Source organism: Symphalangus syndactylus, chromosome 2 (genome assembly GCF_028878055.3).
Source record: "Symphalangus syndactylus isolate Jambi chromosome 2, NHGRI_mSymSyn1-v2.1_pri, whole genome shotgun sequence".
Classification (NCBI taxonomy): domain Eukaryota; kingdom Metazoa; phylum Chordata; class Mammalia; order Primates; family Hylobatidae; genus Symphalangus; species Symphalangus syndactylus.
Window position 1 is genome coordinate 151786417 of NC_072424.2, and position 16099 is coordinate 151802515.

Below are 16099 nucleotides of genomic sequence, written 5' to 3' on the forward strand. Positions count from 1 at the left end.
CGTAGTAGTGGAAAAAGGAATATATTCAAATATAAACTACACAGAAGCATTCTGTGAAACTTCTTTCTGATCTGAGCATTCAGCTAACAGAGGTAAACCATACTTTTGATAGAGCAGTTTTGAAACTCTCTGTCTGTAGAAAATGCAACTGGACATTTGTAGCGCTAAGTGGGTAATAGTGGAAAAAAAATATGTTCAAATATAAACTACACAGAAGCATTGTATGAAACTTCTTTCTGTTCTGTGCATTCAACTAACAGAGTTGAACCTGACTTTTGATTGAGCCGTTCTGAAACACTCTTTCTGTAGAAACTGCAATTGGACATTCTGAGCGCTAATAGGCCTATATTGGGAAAAAGAATGTCTACAAATAAAAACTACACAGAAGAATTGTGTGAAACTTCTTTCTGTTCTGTTTGTTCAACTGAAAGAGTTGAACCTTAGTTTTGATTGAGCCGTTCTGAAACACTCTTTCTGTAGAAAATGCAAGTGGAGATTCGGAGCGCTAAGAGGGTAATATTGGAAAAAGGAATGTCTACAAATATAAACTACACAGAATCATTCTGTGAAACTTCTTTCTGATCTGTGCATTCAGCTAACAGAGTTAAACCATACTTTTGATTGAGCAGATCTGAACACTCTTTCTGTAGAAAATGCAACTGGACATTTGGAGCGCTAAGAGAGTAGTAGTGGTAAAAGGAATATATTCAAATATAAACTACACAGAAGCATTCTGTGAAACTTCTTTCTGATCTGAGCATTCAGCTAACAGAGTTAAACCATACTTTTGATTGAGCAGTTTTGAAACACTCTGTCTGTAGAAAATGCAACTGGACATTCGTAGCGCTAAGTGGGTAATAGTGGAAAAAAGAATATGTTCAAATATAAACTACACAGAAGCATTGTATGAAATTTCTTTCTGTTCTGTGCATTCAACTAACAGTGTTGAACCTTACTTTTGATTGAGCCTTTCTGAAACACTCTTTCTGTAGAAACTGCAATTGGACATTCTGAGCGCTAAGAGGCCTCTATTGGGAAAAATAATATCTTCAAATAAAAACTACACAGAAGCATTGTGTGAAACTTATTTCTGATATGTTCATTAAGCTAACAGAGTTAAACCATACTTTTGATTGCGCAGTTCTGAACACTCTTTCTGTAGAAAATGCAAGTGGACATTTGGAGCGCTAAGAGGGTAATAGTGGAAAAAGGAATATATTCAAATATAAACTACACAGTAGCATTCTGTGAAAATTCTTTCTGTTCTGTGCATTCAACTAACAGAGTTGAACCTTACTTTGGATTGAGCCGTTCTGAAACACTCTTTCTGTAGAAACTGCAATTGGACATGCTAAGCGCTAAGAGGCCTACATTGGGAAAAAGAATATCTTCAAATAAAAACTACACAGATGCATTCTGTGAAACTTATTTCTGATCTGTAAATTCAGTTAACAGAGATAAAACATATTTTTGATTGAGCAGTTATGAAACACTCTTTTTGTAGAAAATGCAAGTGGAGATTCGGAGCGCTAAGAGGGTAATAGTGGAAAAAGGAATGTCTTCAAATATAAACTACACAGAATCATTCGGTGAAACTTCTTTCTGATTTGTGCATTCAGCTAACAGAGTTAAACCATACTTTTGATTGAGCAGATCTGAACACTCTTTCTGTAGAAAATGCAACTGGACATTTGGAGCGCTAAGAGCGTAGTAGTGGAAAAATGAATATATTCAAATATAAACTACACAGAAGCATTCTGTGAAACTTCTTTCTGATCTGAGCATTCAGCTAACAGAGTTAAACCATACTTTTGATTGAGCAGTTTTGAAACACTCTGTCTGTAGAAAATGCAACTGGACATTCGTAGCGCTAAGTGGGTAATAGTGGAAAAAAGAATATGTTCAAATATAAACTACACAGAAGCATTGTATGAAACTTATTTCTGTTCTGTGCATTCAACTAACAGAGTTGAACCTTACTTTTGATTGGGCCTTTCTGAGACACTGTTTCTGCAGAAACTGCAATTGGACATTCTGAGCGCTAAGAGGCCTATATTGGGAAAAACAATATCTTCAAATAAAAACTACACAGAAGCATTGTGTGAAACTTATTTCTGATATGTTCATTAAGCTAACAGAGTTAAACCATACTTTTGATTGAGCAGTTCTGAACACTCTTTCTGTAGAAAATGCAAGTGGACATTCGGAGCGCTAAGAGTGTAATAGTGGAAAAAGGAATATATTCAAATATAAACTACACAGTAGCATTCTGTGAAAATTCTTTCTGTTCTGTGCATTCAACTAACAGAGTTGAACCTTACTTTTGATTGAGCCGTTCTGAAACACTCTTTCTGTAGAAACTGCAATTGGACATGCTAAGCGCTAAGAGGCCTACATTGGGAAAAAGAATATCTTCAAATAAAAACTACACAGATGCATTCTGTGAAACTTATTTCTGATCTGTAAATTCAGTTAACAGAGATAAAACATATTTTTGATTGAGCAGTTATGAAACACTCTTTTTGTAGAAAATGCAAGTGGAGATTCGGAGCGCTAAGAGGGTAATAGTGGAAAAAGGAATGTCTTCAAATATAAACTACACAGAATCATTCGGTGAAACTTCTTTCTGATCTGTGCATTCAGCTAACAGAGTTAAACCATACTTTTGATTGAGCAGATCTGAACACTCTTTCTGTAGAAAATGCAACTGGACATTTGGAGCGCTAAGAGCGTAGTAGTGGAAAAAGGAATATATTCAAATATAAACTACACAGAAGCATTCTGTGAAACTTCTTTCTGATCTGAGCATTCAGCTAACAGAGTTAAACCATACTTTTGATTGAGCAGTTTTGAAACTCTCTGTCTGTAGAAAATGCAACTGGACATTTGTAGCGCTAAGTGGGTAATAGTGGAAAAAAGAATATGTTCAAATATAAACTACACAGAAGCATTGTATGAAACTTCTTTCTGTTCTGTGCATTCAACTAACAGAGTTGAACCTGACTTTTGATTGAGCCGTTCTGAAACACTCTTTGTGTAGAAACTGCAATTGGACATTCTGAGCGCTAAGAGGCCTATATTGGGAAAAAGAGTGTCTACAAATAAAAACTACACAGAAGAATTGTGTGAAACTTCTTTCTGTTCTGTTTGTTCAACTAAAAGAGTTGAACCTTAGTTTTGATTGAGCCGTTCTGAAACACACTTTCTGTAGAAAATGCAAGTGGAGATTCGGAGCGCTAAGAGGGTAATAGTGGAAAAAGGAATGTCTCCAAATATAAACTACACAGAATCATTCTGTGAAACTTCTTTCTGATCTGTGCATTCAGCTAACAGAGTTAAACCATACTTTTGATTGAGCAGATCTGAACACTCTTTCTGTAGAAAATGCAACTGGACATTTGGAGCGCTAAGAGAGTAGTAGTGGAAAAAGGAATATATTCAAATATAAACTACACAGAATCATTCTGTGAAACTCCTTTCTGATCTGAGCATTCAGCTAACAGAGTTAAACCATACTTTTGATTGAGCAGTTTTGAAACACTCTGTCTGTAGAAAATGCAACTGGACATTCGTAGCGCTAAGTGGGTAATAGTGGAAAAAAGAATATGTTCAAATATAAACTACACAGAAGCATTGTATGAAACTTCTTTCTGTTCTGTGCATTCAACTAACAGAGTTGAACCTTACTTTTGATTGAGCCTTTCTGAGACACTCTTTCTGTAGAAACTGCAATTGGACATTCTGAGCGCTAAGAGGCCTCTATTGGGAAAAATAATATCTTCAAATAAAAACTACACAGAAGCATTGTGTGAAACTTATTTCTGATATGTTCATTAAGCTAACAGAGTTAAACCATACTTTTGATTGCGCAGTTCTGAACACTCTTTCTGTAGAAAATGCAAGTGGACATTCGGAGCGCTAAGAGGGTAATAGTGGAAAAAGGAATATATTCAAATATAAACTACACAGTAGCATTCTGTGAAAATTCTTTCTGTTCTGTGCATTCAACTAACAGAGTTGAACCTTACTTTTGATTGAGCCGTTCTGAAACACTCTTTCTGTAGAAACTGCAATTGGACATGCTAAGCGCTAAGAGGACTACATTGGGAAAAAGAATATCTTCAAATAAAAACTACACAGATGCATTCTGTGAAACTTATTTCTGATCTGTAAATTCAGTTAACAGAGATAAAACATATTTTTGATTGAGCAGTTAAGAAACACCCTTTTGTAGAAAATGCAAGTGGAGATTCGGAGCGCTAAGAGGGTAATAGTGGAAAAAGGTATGTCTTCAAATATAAACTACACAGAATCATTCGGTGAAACTTCTTTCTGATCTGTGCATTCAGCTAACAGAGTTAAACCATACTTTTGATTGAGCAGATCTGAACACTCTTTCTGTAGAAAATGCAACTGGACATTTGGAGCGCTAAGAGCGTAGTAGTGGAAAAAGTAATATATTCAAATATAAACTACACAGAAGCATTCTGTGAAACTTCTTTCTGATCTGAGCATTCAGCTAACAGAGTTAAACCATACTTTTGATTGAGCAGTTTTGAAACACTCTGTCTGTAGAAAATGCAACTGGACATTCGTAGCGCTAAGTGGGTAATAGTGGAAAAAAGAATATGTTCAAATATAAACTACACAGAAGCATTGTATGAAACTTCTTTCTGTTCTGTGCATTCAACTAACAGAGTTGAACCTTATTTTGATTGGGCCTTTCTGAGACACTCTTTCTGTAGAAACTGCAATTGGACATTCTGAGCGCTAAGAGGCCTCTATTGGGAAAAATAATATCTTCAAATAAAAACTACACAGAAGCATTGTGTGAAACTTATTTCTGATATGTTCATTAAGCTAACAGAGTTAAACCATACTTTTGATTGAGCAGTTCTGAACACTCTTTCTGTAGAAAATGCAAGTGGACATTCGGAGCGCTAAGAGGGTAATAGTGGAAAAAGGAATATATTCAAATATAAACTACACAGTAGCATTCTGTGAAAATTCTTTCTGTTCTGTGCATTCAACTAACAGAGTTGAACCTTACTTTTGATTGAGCCGTTCTGAAACACTCTTTCTGTAGAAACTGCAATTGGACATGCTAAGCGCTAAGAGGCCTACATTGGGAAAAAGAATATCTTCAAATAAAAACTACACAGATGCATTCTGTGAAAATTATTTCTGATCTGTAAATTCAGTTAACAGAGATAAAACATATTTTTGATTGAGCAGTTATGAAACACTCTTTTTGTAGAAAATGCAAGTGGAGATTCGGAGCGCTAAGAGGGTAATAGTGGAAAAAGGAATGTCTTCAAATATAAACTACACAGAATCATTCGGTGAAACTTCTTTCTGATCTGTGCATTCAGCTAACAGAGTTAAACCATACTTTTGATTGAGCAGATCTGAACACTGTTTCTGTAGAAAATGCAACTGGACCTTTGGAGCGCTAAGAGCGTAGTAGTGGAAAAAGGAATATATTCAAATATAAACTACACAGAAGCATTCTGTGAAACTTCTTTCTGATCTGAGCATTCAGCTAACAGAGTTAAACCATACTTTTGATTGAGCAGTTTTGAAACAATCTGTCTGTAGAAAATGCAACTGGACATTTGTAGCGCTAAGTGGGTAATAGTGGAAAAAAGAATATGTTCAAATATAAACTACACAGAAGCATTGTATGAAACTTCTTTCTGTTCTGTGCATTCAACTAACAGAGTTGAACCTTACTTTTGATTGAGCCGTTCTGAAACACTCTTTCTGTAGAAACTGCAATTGGACATTCTAAGCGCAAAGAGGCCTATATTGGGAAAAAGAATGTCTACAAATAAAAACTACACAGAAGAATTGTGTGAAACTTCTTTCTGTTCTGTTTGTTCAACTAAAAGAGTTGAACTTTAGTTTTGATTGAGCCGTTCTGAAACACTCTTTCTGTAGAAAATGCAAGTGGAGATTCGGAGCGCTAAGAGGGTAATAGTGGAAAAAGGAATGTCTCCAAATATAAACTACACAGAATCATTCTGTGAAACTTCTTTCTGATCTGTGCATTCAGCTAACAGAGTTAAACCATACTTTTGATTGAGCAGATCTGAACACTCTTTCTGTAGAAAATGCAACTGGACATTTGGAGCGCTAAGAGAGTAGTAGTGGAAAAAGGAATATATTCAAATATAAACTACACAGAAGCATTCTGTGAAACTTCTTTCTGATCTGAGCATTCAGCTAACAGAGTTAAAACATACTTTTGATTGAGCAGTTTTGAAACACTCTGTCTGTAGAAAATGCAACTGGACATTCGTAGCGCTAAGTGGGTAATAGTGGAAAAAATAATATGTTCAAATATAAACTACACAGAAGCATTGTATGAAACTTCTTTCTGTTCTGTGCATTCAACTAACAGAGTTGAACCTTACTTTTGATTGAGCCTTTCTGAGACACTCTTTCTGTAGAAACTGCAATTGGACATTCTGAGCGCTAAGAGGCCTCTATTGGGAAAAATAATATCTTCAAATAAAAACTACACAGAAGCATTGTGTGAAACTTATTTCTGATATGTTCATTAAGCTAACAGAGTTAAACCATACTTTTGATTGCGCAGTTCTGAACACTCTTTCTGTAGAAAATGCAAGTGGACATTCGGAGCGCTAAGAGGGTAATAGTGGAAAAAGGAATATATTCAAATATAAACTACACAGTAGCATTCTGTGAAAATTCTTTCTGTTCTGTGCATTCAACTAACAGAGTTGAACCTTACTTTGGATTGAGCCGTTCTGAAACACTCTTTCTGTAGAAACTGCAATTGGACATGCTAAGCGCTAAGAGGCCTACATTGGGAAAAAGAATATCTTCAAATAAAAACTACACAGATGCATTCTGTGAAACTTATTTCTGATCTGTAAATTCAGTTAACAGAGATAAAACATATTTTTGATTGAGCAGTTATGAAACACTCTTTTTGTAGAAAATGCAAGTGGAGATTCGGAGCGCTAAGAGGGTAATAGTGGAAAAAGGAATGTCTTCAAATATAAACTACACAGAATCATTCGGTGAAACTTCTTTCTGATCTGTGCATTCAGCTAACAGAGTTAAACCATACTTTTGATTGAGCAGATCTGAACACTCTTTCTGTAGAAAATGCAACTGGACATTTGGAGCGCTAAGAGCGTAGTAGTGGAAAAAGGAATATATTCAAATATAAACTACACAGAAGCATTCTGTGAAACTTCTTTCTGATCTGAGCATTCAGCTAACAGAGTTAAACCATACTTTTGATTGAGCAGTTTTGAAACTCTCTGTCTGTAGAAAATGCAACTGGACATTTGTAGCGCTAAGTGGGTAATAGTGGAAAAAAGAATATGTTCAAATATAAACTACACAGAAGCATTGTATGAAACTTCTTTCTGTTCTGTGCATTCAACTAACAGAGTTGAACCTGACTTTTGATTGAGCCGTTCTGAAACACTCTTTGTGTAGAAACTGCAATTGGACATTCTGAGCGCTAAGAGGCCTATATTGGAAAAAAGAGTGTCTACAAATAAAAACTACACAGAAGAATTGTGTGAAACTTCTTTCTGTTCTGTTTGTTCAACTAAAAGAGTTGAACCTTAGTTTTGATTGAGCCGTTCTGAAACACACTTTCTGTAGAAAATGCAAGTGGAGATTCGGAGCGCTATGAGGGTAATAGTGGAAAAAGGAATGTCTCCAAATATAAACTACACAGAATCATTCTGTGAAACTTCTTTCTGATCTGTGCATTCAGCTAACAGAGTTAAACCATACTTTTGATTGAGCAGATCTGAACACTCTTTCTGTAGAAAATGCAACTGGACATTTGGAGCGCTAAGAGAGTAGTAGTGGAAAAAGGAATATATTCAAATATAAACTACACAGAATCATTCTGTGAAACTCCTTTCTGATCTGAGCATTCAGCTAACAGAGTTAAACCATACTTTTGATTGAGCAGTTTTGAAACACTCTGTCTGTAGAAAATGCAACTGGACATTCGTAGCGCTAAGTGGGTAATAGTGGAAAAAAGAATATGTTCAAATATAAACTACACAGAAGCATTGTATGAAACTTCTTTCTGTTCTGTGCATTCAACTAACAGAGTTGAACCTTACTTTTGATTGAGCCTTTCTGAGACACTCTTTCTGTAGAAACTGCAATTGGACATTCTGAGCGCTAAGAGGCCTCTATTGGGAAAAATAATATCTTCAAATAAAAACTACACAGAAGCATTGTGTGAAACTTATTTCTGATATGTTCATTAAGCTAACAGAGTTAAACCATACTTTTGATTGCGCAGTTCTGAACACTCTTTCTGTAGAAAATGCAAGTGGACATTCGGAGCGCTAAGAGGGTAATAGTGGAAAAAGGAATATATTCAAATATAAACTACACAGTAGCATTCTGTGAAAATTCTTTCTGTTCTGTGCATTCAACTAACAGAGTTGAACCTTACTTTTGATTGAGCCGTTCTGAAACACTCTTTCTGTAGGAACTGCAATTGGACATGCTAAGCGCTAAGAGGACTACATTGGGAAAAAGAATATCTTCAAATAAAAACTACACAGATGCATTCTGTGAAACTTATTTCTGATCTGTAAATTCAGTTAACAGAGATAAAACATATTTTTGATTGAGCAGTTAAGAAACACCCTTTTGTAGAAAATGCAAGTGGAGATTCGGAGCGCTAAGAGGGTAATAGTGGAAAAAGGAATGTCTTCAAATATAAACTACACAGAATCATTCGGTGAAAGTTCTTTCTGATCTGTGCATTCAGCTACCAGAGTTAAACCATACTTTTGATTGAGCAGATCTGAACACTCTTTCTGTAGAAAATGCAACTGGACATTTGGAGCGCTAAGAGCGTAGTAGTGGAAAAAGTAATATATTCAAATATAAACTACACAGAAGCATTCTGTGAAACTTCTTTCTGATCTGAGCATTCAGCTAACAGAGTTAAACCATACTTTTGATTGAGCAGTTTTGAAACACTCTGTCTGTAGAAAATGCAACTGGACATTCGTAGCGCTAAGTGGGTAATAGTGGAAAAAAGAATATGTTCAAATATAAACTACACAGAAGCATTGTATGAAACTTATTTCTGTTCTGTGCATTCAACTAACAGAGTTGAACCTTACTTTTGATTGGGCCTTTCTGAGACACTGTTTCTGTAGAAACTGCAATTGGACATTCTGAGCGCTAAGAGGCGTATATTGGGAAAAATAATATCTTCAAATAAAAACTACACAGAAGCATTGTGTGAAACTTATTTCTGATATGTTCATTAAGCTAACAGAGTTAAACCATACTTTTGATTGAGCAGTTCTGAACACTCTTTCTGTAGAAAATGCAAGTGGACATTCGGAGCGCTAAGAGTGTAATAGTGGAAAAAGGAATATATTCAAATATAAACTACACAGTAGCATTCTGTGAAAATTCTTTCTGTTCTGTGCATTCAACTAACAGAGTTGAACCTTACTTTTGATTGAGCCGTTCTGAAACACTCTTTCTGTAGAAACTGCAATTGGACATGCTAAGCGCTAAGAGGCCTACATTGGGAAAAAGAATATCTTCAAATAAAAACTACACAGATGCATTCTGTGAAACTTATTTCTGATCTGTAAATTCAGTTAACAGAGATAAAACATATTTTTGATTGAGCAGTTATGAAACACTCTTTTTGTAGAAAATGCAAGTGGAGATTCGGAGCGCTAAGAGGGTAATAGTGGAAAAAGGAATGTCTTCAAATATAAACTACACAGAATCATTCGGTGAAACTTCTTTCTGATCTGTGCATTCAGCTAACAGAGTTAAACCATACTTTTGATTGAGCAGATCTGAACACTCTTTCTGTAGAAAATGCAACTGGACATTTGGAGCGCTAAGAGCGTAGTAGTGGAAAAAGGAATATATTCAAATATAAACTACACAGAAGCATTCTGTGAAATTTCTTTCTGATCTGAGCATTCAGCTAACAGAGTTAAACCATACTTTTGATTGAGCAGTTTTGAAACTCTCTGTCTGTAGAAAATGCAACTGGACATTTGTAGCGCTAAGTGGGTAATAGTGGAAAAAAGAATATGTTCAAATATAAACTACACAGAAGCATTGTATGAAACTTCTTTCTGTTCTGTGCATTCAACTAACAGAGTTGAACCTTACTTTTGATTGAGCCGTTCTGAAACACTCTTTGTGTAGAAACTGCAATTGGACATTCTGAGCGCTAAGAGGCCTATATTGGGAAAAAGAGTGTCTACAAATAAAAACTACACAGAAGAATTGTGTGAAACTTCTTTCTGTTCTGTTTGTTCAACTAAAAGAGTTGAACCTTAGTTTTGATTGAGCCGTTCTGAAACACACTTTCTGTAGAAAATGCAAGTGGAGATTCGGAGCGCTAAGAGGGTAATAGTGGAAAAAGGAATGTCTCCAAATATAAACTACACAGAATCATTCTGTGAAACTTCTTTCTGATCTGTGCATTCAGCTAACAGAGTTAAACCATACTTTTGATTGAGCAGATCTGAACACTCTTTCTGTAGAAAATGCAACTGGACATTTGGAGCGCTAAGAGAGTAGTAGTGGAAAAAGGAATATATTCAAATATAAACTACACAGAATCATTCTGTGAAACTCCTTTCTGATCTGAGCATTCAGCTAACAGAGTTAAACCATACTTTTGATTGAGCAGTTTTGAAACACTCTGTCTGTAGAAAATGCAACTGGACATTCGTAGCGCTAAGTGGGTAATAGTGGAAAAAAGAATATGTTCAAATATAAACTACACAGAAGCATTGTATGAAACTTCTTTCTGTTCTGTGCATTCAACTAACAGAGTTGAACCTTACTTTTGATTGAGCCTTTCTGAGACACTCTTTCTGTAGAAACTGCAATTGGACATTCTGAGCGCTAAGAGGCCTCTATTGGGAAAAATAATATCTTCAAATAAAAACTACACAGAAGCATTGTGTGAAACTTATTTCTGATATGTTCATTAAGCTAACAGAGTTAAACCATACTTTTGATTGCGCAGTTCTGAACACTCTTTCTGTAGAAAATGCAAGTGGACATTCGGAGCGCTAAGAGGGTAATAGTGGAAAAAGGAATATATTCAAATATAAACTACACAGTAGCATTCTGTGAAAATTCTTTCTGTTCTGTGCATTCAACTAACAGAGTTGAACCTTACTTTTGATTGAGCCGTTCTGAAACACTCTTTCTGTAGAAACTGCAATTGGACATGCTAAGCGCTAAGAGGACTACATTGGGAAAAAGAATATCTTCAAATAAAAACTACACAGATGCATTCTGTGAAACTTATTTCTGATCTGTAAATTCAGTTAACAGAGATAAAACATATTTTTGATTGAGCAGTTAAGAAACACCCTTTTGTAGAAAATGCAAGTGGAGATTCGGAGCGCTAAGAGGGTAATAGTGGAAAAAGGAATGTCTTCAAATATAAACTACACAGAATCATTCGGTGAAACTTCTTTCTGATCTGTGCATTCAGCTACCAGAGTTAAACCATACTTTTGATTGAGCAGATCTGAACACTCTTTCTGTAGAAAATGCAACTGGACATTTGGAGCGCTAAGAGCGTAGTAGTGGAAAAAGTAATATATTCAAATATAAACTACACAGAAGCATTCTGTGAAACTTCTTTCTGATCTGAGCATTCAGCTAACAGAGTTAAACCATACTTTTGATTGAGCAGTTTTGAAACACTCTGTCTGTAGAAAATGCAACTGGACATTCGTAGCGCTAAGTGGGTAATAGTGGAAAAAAGGATATGTTCAAATATAAACTACACAGAAGCATTGTATGAAACTTCTTTCTGTTCTGTGCATTCAACTAACAGAGTTGAACCTTATTTTGATTGGGCCTTTCTGAGACACTCTTTCTGTAGAAACTGCAATTGGACATTCTGAGCGCTAAGAGGCCTCTATTGGGAAAAATAATATCTTCAAATAAAAACTACACAGAAGCATTGTGTGAAACTTATTTCTGATATGTTCATTAAGCTAACAGAGTTAAACCATACTTTTGATTGAGCAGTTCTGAACACTCTTTCTGTAGAAAATGCAAGTGGACATTCGGAGCGCTAAGAGGGTAATAGTGGAAAAAGGAATATATTCAAATATAAACTACACAGTAGCATTCTGTGAAAATTCTTTCTGTTCTGTGCATTCAACTAACAGAGTTGAACCTTACTTTTGATTGAGCCGTTCTGAAACACTCTTTCTGTAGAAACTGCAATTGGACATGCTAAGCGCTAAGAGGCCTACATTGGGAAAAAGAATATCTTCAAATAAAAACTACACAGATGCATTCTGTGAAAATTATTTCTGATCTGTAAATTCAGTTAACAGAGATAAAACATATTTTTGATTGAGCAGTTATGAAACACTCTTTTTGTAGAAAATGCAAGTGGAGATTCGGAGCGCTAAGAGGGTAATAGTGGAAAAAGGAATGTCTTCAAATATAAACTACACAGAATCATTCGGTGAAACTTCTTTCTGATCTGTGCATTCAGCTAACAGAGTTAAACCATACTTTTGATTGAGCAGATCTGAACACTGTTTCTGTAGAAAATGCAACTGGACCTTTGGAGCGCTAAGAGCGTAGTAGTGGAAAAAGGAATATATTCAAATATAAACTACACAGAAGCATTCTGTGAAACTTCTTTCTGATCTGAGCATTCAGCTAACAGAGTTAAACCATACTTTTGATTGAGCAGTTTTGAAACAATCTGTCTGTAGAAAATGCAACTGGACATTCGTAGCGCTAAGTGGGTAATAGTGGAAAAAAGAATATGTTCAAATATAAACTACACAGAAGCATTGTATGAAACTTCTTTCAGTTCTGTGCATTCAACTAACAGAGTTGAACCTTACTTTTGATTGAGCCGTTCTGAAACACTCTTTCTGTAGAAACTGCAATTGGACATTCTAAGCGCAAAGAGGCCTATATTGGGAAAAAGAATATCTACAAATAAAAACTACACAGAAGAATTGTGTGAAACTTCTTTCTGTTCTGTTTGTTCAACTAAAAGAGTTGAACTTTAGTTTTGATTGAGCCGTTCTGAAACACTCTTTCTGTAGAAAATGCAAGTGGAGATTCGGAGCGCTAAGAGGGTAATAGTGGAAAAAGTAATGTCTCCAAATATAAACTACACAGAATCATTCTGTGAAACTTCTTTCTGATCTGTGCATTCAGCTAACAGAGTTAAACCATACTTTTGATTGAGCAGATCTGAACACTCTTTCTGTAGAAAATGCAACTGGACATTTGGAGCACTAAGAGAGTAGTAGTGGAAAAAGGAATATATTCAAATATAAACTACACAGAAGCATTCTGTGAAACTTCTTTCTGATCTGAGCATTCAGCTAACAGAGTTAAAACATACTTTTGATTGAGCAGTTTTGAAACACTCTGTCTGTAGAAAATGCAACTGGACATTCGTAGCGCTAAGTGGGTAATAGTGGAAAAAAGAATATGTTCAAATATAAACTACACAGAAGCATTGTATGAAACTTCTTTCTGTTCTGTGCATTCAACTAACAGAGTTGAACCTTACTTTTGATTGAGCCTTTCTGAGACACTCTTTCTGTAGAAACTGCAATTGGACATTCTGAGCTCTAAGAGGCCTCTATTGGGAAAAATAATATCTTCAAATAAAAACTACACAGAAGCATTGTGTGAAACTTATTTCTGATATGTTCATTAAGCTAACAGAGTTAAACCATACTTTTGATTGCGCAGTTCTGAACACTCTTTCTGTATAAAATGCAAGTGGACATTCGGAGCGCTAAGAGGGTAATAGTGGAAAAAGGAATATATACAAATATAAACTACACAGTAGCATTCTGTGAAAATTCTTTCTGTTCTGTGCATTCAACTAACAGTGTTGAACCTTACTTTTGATTGAGCCGTTCTGAAACACTCTTTCTTTAGAAACTGCAATTGGACATGCTAAGCGCTAAGAGGCCTACATTGGGAAAAGAATATCTTCAAATAAAAACTACACAGATGCATTCTGTGAAACTTATTTCTGATCTGTAAATTCAGTTAACAGAGATAAAACATATTTTTGATTGAGCAGTTATGAAACACTCTTTTTGTAGAAAATGCAAGTGGAGATTCGGAGCGCTAAGAGGGTAATAGTGGAAAAAGGAATGTCTTCAAATATAAACTACACAGAATCATTCGGTGAAACTTCTTTCTGATCTGTGCATTCAGCTAACATAGTTAAACCATACTTTTGATTGAGCAGATCTGAACACTCTTTCTGTAGAAAATGCAACTGGACATTTGGAGCGGTAAGAGCGTAGTAGTGGAAAAAGGAATATATTCAAATATAAACTACACAGAAGCATTCTGTGAAACTTCTTTCTGATCTGAGCATTCAGCTAACAGAGTTAAACCATACTTTTGATTGAGCAGTTTTGAAACTCTGTCTGTAGAAAATGAAACTGGACATTCGTAGCGCTAAGTGGGTAATAGTGGAAAAAAGAATATGTTCAAATATAACCTACACAGAAGCATTGTATGAAACTTCTTTCTGTTCTGTGCATTCAACTAACAGAGTTGAACCTTACTTTTGATTGAGCCGTTCGGAAACACTCTTTCTGTAGAAACTGCAATTGGACATTCTGAGCGCTAAGAGGCCTATATTGGGAAAAAGAATGTCTACAAATAAAAACTACACCGAAGAATTGTGTGAAACTTCTTTCTGTTCTGTTTGTTCAACTAAAAGAGTTGAACCTTAGTTTTGATTGAGCCGTTCTGAAACACTCTTTCTGTAGAAAATGCAAGTGGAGATTCGGAGCGCTAAGAGGGTAATAGTGGAAAAAGGAATGTCTCAAAATATAAACTACACAGAATCATTCTGTGAAACTTCTTTCTGATCTGTGCATTCAGCTAACAGAGTTAAACCATACTTTTGATTGAGCAGATCTGAACACTCCTTCTGTAGAAAATGCAACTGGACATTTGGAGCGCTAAGAGAGTAGTAGTGGAAAAAGAAATATATTCAAATATAAACTACACAGAAGCATTCTGTGAAACTTCTTTCTGATCTGAGCATTCAGCTAACAGAGTTAAACCATACTTTTGATTGAGCAGTTTTGAAACAGTCTGTCTGTAGAAAATGCAACTGGACATTCGTAGCGCTAAGTGGGTAATAGTGGAAAAAAGAATATGTTCAAATATAAACTACACAGAAGCATTGTATGAAACTTCTTTCTGTTCTGTGCATTCAACTAACAGTGTTGAACCTTACTTTTGATTGAGACTTTCTGAAACACTCTTTCTGTAGAAACTGCAATTGGACATTCTGAGCGCTAAGAGGCCTCTATTGGGAAAAATAATATCTTCAAATAAAAACTACACAGAAGCATTGGGTGAAACTTATTTCTGATATGTTCATTAAGCTAACAGAGTTAAACCATACTTTTGATTGCGCAGTTCTGAACACTCTTTCTGTAGAAAATGCCAGTGGACATTCGGAGCGCTAAGAGTGTAATAGTGGAAAAAGGAATATATTCAAATATAAACTACACAGTAGCATTCTGTGAAAATTCTTTCTGTTCTGTGCATTCAACTAACAGAGTTGAACCTTACTTTTGATTGAGCTGTTCTGAAACACTCTTTCTGTAGAAACTGCAATTGGACATGGTAAGCGCTAAGAGGCCTACATTGGGAAAAAGAATATCTTCAAATAAAAACTACACAGATGCATTCTGTGAAACTTATTTCTGATCTGTAAATTCAGTTAACAGAGATAAAACATATTTTTGATTGAGCAGTTATGAAACACTCTTTTTGTAGAAAATGCAAGTGGAGATTCGGAGCGCTAAGAGGGTAATAGTGGAAAATGGAATGTCTTCAAATATAAACTACACAGAATCATTCGGTGAAACTTATTTCTGATCTGTGCATTCAGCTAACAGAGTTAAACCATACTTTTGATTGAGCAGATCTGAACACTCTTTCTGTAGAAAATGCAAGTGTACATTTGGAGCGCTAAGAGCGTAGTAGTGGAAAAAGGAATATATTCAAATATAAACTACAGAGAAGCATTCTGTGAAACTTC